General features: G+C 40.8%; 1 long non-coding RNA gene across 1 annotated transcript; it reads left to right on the top strand.

The window, feature by feature from the left end:
• The first annotated feature begins 2,461 nt into the window (after window positions 1-2,461).
• Window positions 2,462-7,396, top strand: LOC137850093 (uncharacterized). Its single transcript, XR_011092255.1, has 4 exons — window positions 2,462-2,726; window positions 6,314-6,407; window positions 6,561-6,675; window positions 7,069-7,396. It is a non-coding gene; the product is annotated as an uncharacterized lncRNA (long non-coding RNA).
• Window positions 7,397-7,913: the final 517 nt, after the last annotated feature.

Raw genomic sequence — 7,913 nt, forward strand, 5'->3', positions numbered from 1 at the left:
AAGTCCCCTTCGGCCTGTGGTGAGGACCATGGTGAAGCAGGATGTCCCCCTGCAGCCCATGGAGTACCACGGTGGAGCAGGGTTTCACGCTGCAGCCCGTGGAGGAGACCACGGTGGAGCAGGTGGCCCTGCACCGACGGAGGCTGCCGCCTGTGGAAGACCCCTGCCGGAGCAGATTCCGGGCCGGACCTGTAGCCCGTGGAGAGGAGACCACGCAGGAGCAGGTGATCTGGCAGGAGCTGCTGCCCGTAGGGGAGCCAGGTTGGAGCAGTTTGCTCCTGAGGGATGGACCCCGTGGTACGGACCCATATCTGGAGCAGTTCTGGAAGAGCTGCTGCCTGTGGGAAGCCCACGCCGGATCAGTTCGTCAAGGACTGCATCCCGTGGGTGGGACCCCACAGCACAGGGGACGAGAGTGACCGAGAAGGAGCAGCAGAGAAGAAGTGCTGTAGACTGACCATAACCCCCATTCCCCCGTTCCCCTGCGCCGCTCGGGGGGAGGAGGTGGAAGAGGGTGGATGGGGGGGGAGGCGCTTTTGGTTTCTTTCCTTTGTTTCTCACTTCTCTAGCTTGTTAGTAATGAGCAATAAATCTTACTATCTGTCTTCTTATGCTGAGTCTGGTTTGCCCGTTACACTAATTATTGCGTGATTTTCTCGTCCTTATCTCAATCCTTGAGCCCCTTTCACATATTTTCTCCCCATTCCTCTTTGAGGAGGGGGAGTGAGAGAGCGGCTGTGGTGGAGCTCGGCTGCCCACTCGAGCGGAACCACGACAGTCCTTTTTGGAATAGGAGGAACGTTGCACCCCCATGCTGCGTCTCGAACCCCTGACCTCAGATCTCTCTCCACGTCGCGAGGTCAGGGTTATGCGAGCGCCTCAAGCCGGTGAGCCACTGCCGCCTCCTCAAATTCCTCGAGCCCCACGTTGGGCGCCAAAAAGGACTGTCGTGGTTCCGCTCACTCCATGGGCTGCAGGAGGACATCCTGCTTCACCATGGTCCTCACCACAGGCCGCAGGGGACTTCTGCTCCGGCGCCTGGAGCACCTCTCCCCCTCCTTCTACACTGACCTTGGCACCTGCAAGGCTGTTTCTCACTCCCTTGACTCTCCCGGCTGCTGTGTGGCGCAGCGTTTTTTTCCCTGTCTTAAATATGCTCTCACAGAGGCACAAAACAACATCGCTTATTGGCTCAGATCTGGAAAACAACGGGGCCCTTCCCAAACATGGGGCGGCTTCTAGATCTTTCTCACAGAAACCACCCCTATGGCCCCCTGCTACCAAACCTTGCCACGTAAACCCACTACACCAGCAGCCAAGGAAGATGCACAAGGCAGAGCAGAAAAGCTGGGCAAATATAGAGTGATAATTTCCCTGGAAGTTCTTCCAGCCTCCACCAATTGTTTTCTAGGGGCTAACTGAGCCAGAAGTAGTTTCCATGAATTCAGTAAACATTACAGATTTTTGTTCTGTGAGTTTATGTGGACTGCTCATTGAACTTGTGAACTTTTAGCCTCCTCGGTATCTTGTGGCAAGGACTTTTGCAGTGTAACAGTGCCCTGAGTGAAGAACCACATTCTTTTCCTTGTTTTGAACCCATTAAATGTTTATTTTAGTTCATGCCCTTGGGTTTCCTTAAGCAGTGCAAGGAATCAGTCCCCTGTGCCTCTTCTCCATGCCATTCAGGATTTTCTAGGAGACAGTCAGCAAGACTTGTCAGTGAGCACTAATGCTGTGCCCAGGAAGTCGTACAACTCTTATGCTTACTTGTATTGGCAAGTGAGAATGGCCAAGGAATGCATGTCAGCACTTTACCACTGATCATCCAAGCTACTAATGACTGAGCATGCTCTTTGGCACAATTTTGGCCTACTGTAACTAATAGTTTCTAAACCAGTGCCAAGACATGCTCCGGAGAACAGCATGGGTTTGGGATTACTACTGACACATCTGCCTTGCTTTACCTTACCAACTCCTCCAGCACGATTGCAGCAGGCCCTTCATCCTCCAGTACATTCCATAGGCCCTCCTGCCATACCCTGGATGTGTAACACACACCTTCAGTCATGCTAGGAAAACTTCAGTCTGTTGGGATGCAGCTCAGCCCTCAGCCCTCACGTTATATCAGGCTCTCAAGACTGTCAAACACACATAAAAATGATTTTGTATCTTAGACAGCCCACATGGGGATGAGAGGAGGTTGATGGCCACGTGTTATGCAGTCTCTAAGCTTGGCATAGCCAGTCTGGATCACTCAGCTTCAGGACCAGAGAATGGTCCCTAAGCCTAGTTTGACTAGGCCATATGGACCCGGCATTAGCTTACATCTACACCGATAGATCACAAAAGGCCAGGGCCCACATCATTGAACTGTTTACATGACCCTTGGCTTGGATTAATGAACACTCAATCAAAGAGAAGCCTGGGTGTAGCTTGGGGAGTAGCAAAGGTCAGGTGCTATTCTCAGTAGGCCCAATGGATCTGAGTAAAGATTGTGGTGTCCTACTTCATACTATTTGGTGACAGCTGATCTCATTAACACTGGCCACTCTGTTTTTATTTATCAGTATAGGTGTTGGTTGTGATTAGTAAGTAAGGAAACACTTGTACAAATAGAACTGTACAAGTTTATGTAGCCTCCCAGACAATACCTGCAATGTAGCATGTCTGGAGCATTTGTGGAACCCATCTGCCAGGTCCAAGAAGATGTGCTGGCATCCACAGAGGTAAGATACAATGATCTTGCTCTCTTCCTCATTAGCTGTTTCCTGTAAAGATTGTTAGCTTATGCTCTTACTACAAAGAACTCATCTCAGTTCTGATTTTTGATACAGACTTCTAAGAATCCACCACACAAGGATATTACAAATTGAAAAATGAAAGATGCATAAGTGTAGAGAATGTAGTAGCTGTACAGGTTCCAGAAAGGAAAATTTTGTAGAAAGCAGCAGAAGTGACACTGCACACACGTCGTTTGAATGCTACTCAAAGCTGCAGGATACCTATAAACAGTTGCCTTGGTGAAGAACTGTTTAGAAACAAGGAGTTTCCTTATTACCTAGACAAGGAACTGTGAAATAGAAGCCAATTACAAAACATCAAGAGTGGTCTCAGGTCTATATGTGAAAATGAAATAAAGCAAAAATAGCCCTAGCACATTATTCTGATAATGTGGCTCCAAAATATTTTAAACTGAATGCAATCAGCACAATCATGATTCTGCAAAACCCTTACACTGAGCTGACTCTACAGCATGAATTCCAGGGATCTAAAATGGTAAGAAATTATTACTTTTACTACCCATTTAAGTCACTAAACCAGCTTTTCATGGAGCTAGATAAGCACAATAACAGCAAAGGTTAAAGGGTAGAAAGTTGGGGGCACAGGAAGTAGAGAGAAAGAAGCACAGCAGCCACAAACTAAATAATTTAAAAATGTTACAGAGTGATAGCCTATGCACCTTTCTTGTTTCTCTATCACAAACCACAGTGTTGTTGGACGTTCACACAGCTAAAAAATAATCCATAAATTTTAACAGCTACATATCTGAAGGATGAACTTAATGGCTCTTCAAGGCCAGCATATCCTGAAGGTTTAACCTGATTCTTCCTGATGAAAGACACCTGAGGCAAAATAAAACAAGAGAACAGCTTTGCCATGAATTCAGCAAGTTAATCGGACAAGCTCAGTTGTACCCGCACTATAGCTAAAAAGAGGTTCTTCACGCAGTTCTTTACTTCACTGTAAGGAACTGTAAATTCAGACTGATACTTGGAGAAGGGAAAGTACAAAAAACGATGACAAGAACAACTGTGAAATATTTACTTAATCTACTATGTCTAATGACAGAAGTTATTCTTGATTTTTTTTTTCCTAACTTCAACAGCATAGCAATCTTTTCCTCGAGGTGCGTCAGTGCTTGCTTATGCATTGAGTGCTTTAAGAAAACACACTAATTTTAAAGTGAGCTTGCCAAAGACAAGAATGATGGGAATGATCACAAGCCCATATGACAGTTTTCTTTTTGTCAGACACTACGAAAATCAGCAGTTCTGTCACTGTAGAGTTGTAATATCAGAGAACAGGAACTCAGTCATCTAATCTCAGCCAGTACAGCTTTTCATCATGAAGAGCTCTGGGACTGTGGTTTGTTCCAACTCACATCAATAGCAATACAGCTGTCTGAAGTCACATCAATTCTAATAGCTGCTCATAGTATATATATTGCTCTGTGGTAATTTTCCAAGTCCACAGTTACATGGTAGTGTTACATGTGTAAATCTACTATTACTAAAGGCAGTATGTCTGTGGTAAATATTTTCCAAACTACATTGCTATTTCAGATCTCTCTTGTCATTGAATATTGGACATTTTAATATATATTAAAAAAACAAAAACAAACAAACAAAAAAACAAAAAAACACACACACAAAACAAAACAAAGTGTAGCATGATGTAGCATGTTTTCTTATTATATACATGTTTATAAGTGAAACACGTTTTCATTGAGATTATGAGAATACGCTGCTTTTTAACTTTTCACATTATGAAAAGCTTTAGGACAAGTCTATTTCAGCTTTTCAGGAGAGCATGAGTATAAATTGTTGTTAGTCATATACTCTCGCTACTTTTCACTTGGATTACAGAGACCTGTTCCACCTCATTAAGCAAATTCCAACTTGTTACATATAAACACGTCTGGCCTCAGATTAGCTAGTATACTGAGTAAAATGTCAAAACTTGAGAGATCAGCAAACTTTACTGAAACTGACATTGAACTTAGAGATGAAAGCTCTTCTGAAAATCAAGAGTCCCATGAGAAAACCAGGAAATTCAAAAGCTGATGTATGTCTGTCGAGCCAACAAAAATGTAATTACTCTACAGGGGAAAAGACAAATTAGGAGACATGAGAAAGACTGCTGTGGCCCCAGGAAAAAAAAATCCTACAAAGATAATTGGATAGCTACTAGGAACAGTAAAATTTTATAGGAGATGAAATTACTGTAGTCAAGCTCTGAAATATTAGTTGGTTCATAAACATAGCCTGTGCCATAAGACCTTTGGGTTTCAGTAAATGTATGCAAACCACAACTAGGGACAACCAACGTGTTTTACCAATTGCTCAGCAAAGATACAGGTTTGGAACATGGCAGATTATATCTTTCAACTTTCTCCATAGAAATGCAACAAGTCTCATTTTGGTGTCCCACAATTAGTATTATCACTGAAAATACCCTAATATGTGTTTAGAGGAGTCTGGATTTCATTCATTAATCACAGATGTTCTATGGATTCAGAGGGTCTGGGCCTCTTATCATCTGGAGGAAAGTTAAATAAAAAAAAGTTATCAGGTGTTAGAAATCTAGAAAACACCTGCTATGTGAGCTACATTAATTAAAATACTACACATAAAACAAAGCTTTTTTTTTTTTTTTTTTTTTTTTCAATGTAACTTCTTTCCTGTAGATTCATCTGACTTTTTGCAAAAATGCAATTTTTTTGGTGAATTTTTCATCAAAATGCAACTGAAGTCAATTAAAAAAAAAAAAGTTCAAGTACTGGCGAGAATGGAAACAAATACTTCCACAACCCAAAATAATCCACAGTCTTTGTCAACCAAACACATCCTTGCCAAGAAAGATAAAAAATGTCAAATGTCAACATCACAAAATTACTTCCTAATTAAGGTCAGGCATCGATATTTGTTCCTATGTTTAAATATCTGACAGCATATTATTCTTTAAAGAGCTTTGTGATTAGTTTCTATACAGAGCCTGTGTGTCTTATTTAGAATAAGAATACTCGTAAATCTGTATCTACAGTCTTAAATGGACAGAGTTTCCTTTGCTTCCTTTGTTCTCATATTGCAAAATGCAGGCTCATGGGAACTGAAGAACAAGGCTACATCTTTTGGTCAGTGACCTGCTAAGTCTCAGGGGAAAAGACCCAAACTACAAATGAAAATAGCCTATTTTTTTTTTTTTAATCAAAAACATCAATAGAAAATGACCATGTATTTGACATAGCTGTAGTTCATCTGAAGAATGGATCTGTAACTCCACATGTCCCCAAATGCATGTTTGAATTTATGTTTAGAACATTTAAAAAATTTCAGCTGTCACCTTATGTTTTTCTACCATGAGTAACTGTGCTGCTGCAGTTTGCTATAGTTTCACAACTCTAATGGTAGAAAAAAGGGTCTACTAATGGTAGAAAAAAGGGTCTCAGGTTTGCACAGCTATATGCAATTGTGGCCACAGAGGGACAAGAACAGCAAAACATATCTCATCTTCTTTTCTTTTAATTCTTCAGGCACATCAGAGACTGAGGAAGCTGAGCAGGGTCTGGATCTCAGCAACGTGAGTTGGAACACAAAGAAAGACTGATTAAATCAGAACATTTTATGGTACCACCATGTCTTGAGTGCATGAAAAAGCAAAGCTTTTGCTTTCATTTATTATTGTTGTTGTTATTATTATTATTATTTAATACACCTATTCACCTATTTCTTTTCACCCTTCCACTTCTTTATCAACAAGTTTTGCTTAATCTTTTCCAGGTGGACAGATGTGCAAAAGTCTTGGCAGTAAGGACTGATGGACAAGATGTATCCTCCAATTACATGTTATCTCTGTAGCCTTTTCCACAATACTTCTTCACTGGCTGTGAAAACGGTATCTTCTTGTACCTTTTTAGTTTGTCTCATCCTTGCATGGGAAGCTTCTGTGTTTTTGTTACTTTACTCTTTCAAAGTAAATTCAGGATTGTAAGATAACCCATTAAGACTGCTGAAGAACTAGGGTTTATTGGTTTTATGTTTCTTACAGAGAAGCAGCTTCTTCAATGTTACCAATCTATATGGAATATTTGTTGTTGCTTTAGATGTTTTTTGGCTATCATCATTAGTGCTTTTCTTTCCACTGTCACATTCAATCTGCATGACATCAGCATGTCACCAATAGAACAGATGTCACTTTATTGCAGTCTTTTTCTCTCTTTTTTTTTTTTTTTTTTTTCATTGTAATTAGTGATCTGCTCTTTCTTGATATGCTACAATTTACTTGCAGCAATACAGGCACTCTGATGGGGACAGGGTGATATAACCTAGAGTGACAGCCAACAGAGTGGCAATAATCTACTAAAATATTTGAAACTGAAAAGAAAATTTATCTCGCTCAGCTAAGCAGCCTGAAGGATCAAAGGATGCCAAACAGTCTTGTCTGAAAAACATAAGTTGTCGTACAGCAAAATGGTACTTGGACTTGTTAATAGCTGCTTGGATTGCTATCAGCAATCATGCTGTAATGACTGAGGAGGTCAGTGTAACAATGCTCTAACTTTTTCTAACACTGTGTTAACAGTCAGTCTAAAATCCATTAAAAATTACATATATATATTTAAACACTGGATCCAGGGCTTACAATTTTACTTCGATTTGGGTACAGGAAGGAGCTTCTTTTATAGTGCCTGACATCATGTCACTTTTTAATAACATGTGTAACAGGAGTAAGGGGCTCAGAATGCCATTTGTAATTAAAATCTCTATTTTCAGATACATTCTCTAGTTTATTCATGCAGAGAAGTCATTTTACCTCTTGAACTTTCTGCTGGACCGAACAAAACGAGTGAAGATGTATTTTAACAGTCCTTATATTTGAGCGAATTGTGGCTGCAACTGAAATTGCCTCAATCTCCTGTATTATTCATGTTAATTTATTTGCAATGCACTTGGCCAAACCATTCCATTTTAGATACTTACTTCTTTTTGTTTAGATTTACAGTGAAGGTAAAAAGTTAATGAAGTACAAAATCAATACATTCTAGAGCATTTTAATCAGATAGAAAGTACCACAACTGCAATGCTTCATGCAGGCCCAGATTTTAGAAATGTAAGATATTTACTTAAGAAAAT

The sequence above is a fragment of the Anas acuta genome, chromosome 1, assembly GCF_963932015.1.
Source record: "Anas acuta chromosome 1, bAnaAcu1.1, whole genome shotgun sequence".
Classification (NCBI taxonomy): Eukaryota; Metazoa; Chordata; class Aves; order Anseriformes; family Anatidae; genus Anas; species Anas acuta.